Below are 640 nucleotides of genomic sequence, written 5' to 3' on the forward strand. Positions count from 1 at the left end.
TCATGTGTGTTTGGGGGTGTGTGTGTGTTTGTGATTGTGTAAATATAATATAGCGATTAGATACACAGACACACATATTCACTAACACACACACAGACACTGACACAAACAAAAAAATAAAAAATACCTGGGCATATACACATGCACACTTGATGTTTCCATTTATGTTTTAAAAAATTTAATTTAAATATTTGGTTTATACTTATGCTTTAGTAGTTGCTTACTTAGATAATTAGAAAATAATTTCCAGAGACTGAATTTTAAAAAGTTTACTTTATACTTTCCTATTTAGCAATGTAAATAAATTCTTTTGTTTATATATTTTTGTTATCTTTATTTATTTTATTTTTCTTCCTATACATTCTAAATTATGTTTAGATATACAACCTGTAGGACCAGTATGAAGTATTGTGAATTAATAATTTATTAAGGGTTAAGGTATTCATTCTGAGGTTTTACAACTCCTTGGAATAATTTATATTTTTGGAACCACTGTTCAGGAAAAATCATCAAGAGAAACATACTCAAAAACTTCATAGTATAAAATGAAGAGCTTTATTTAACATATCATAGTGAAGATGACGACATGATGCCATATGGCTTTCCACCTCAAAGATATGCCAGTCACAGTGATGTTTCT

This window comes from Halyomorpha halys, unplaced genomic scaffold (assembly GCF_000696795.3).
Source record: "Halyomorpha halys isolate HHAL.00 unplaced genomic scaffold, Hhal_1.1 Scaffold163.1, whole genome shotgun sequence".
Classification (NCBI taxonomy): Eukaryota; Metazoa; Arthropoda; class Insecta; order Hemiptera; family Pentatomidae; genus Halyomorpha; species Halyomorpha halys.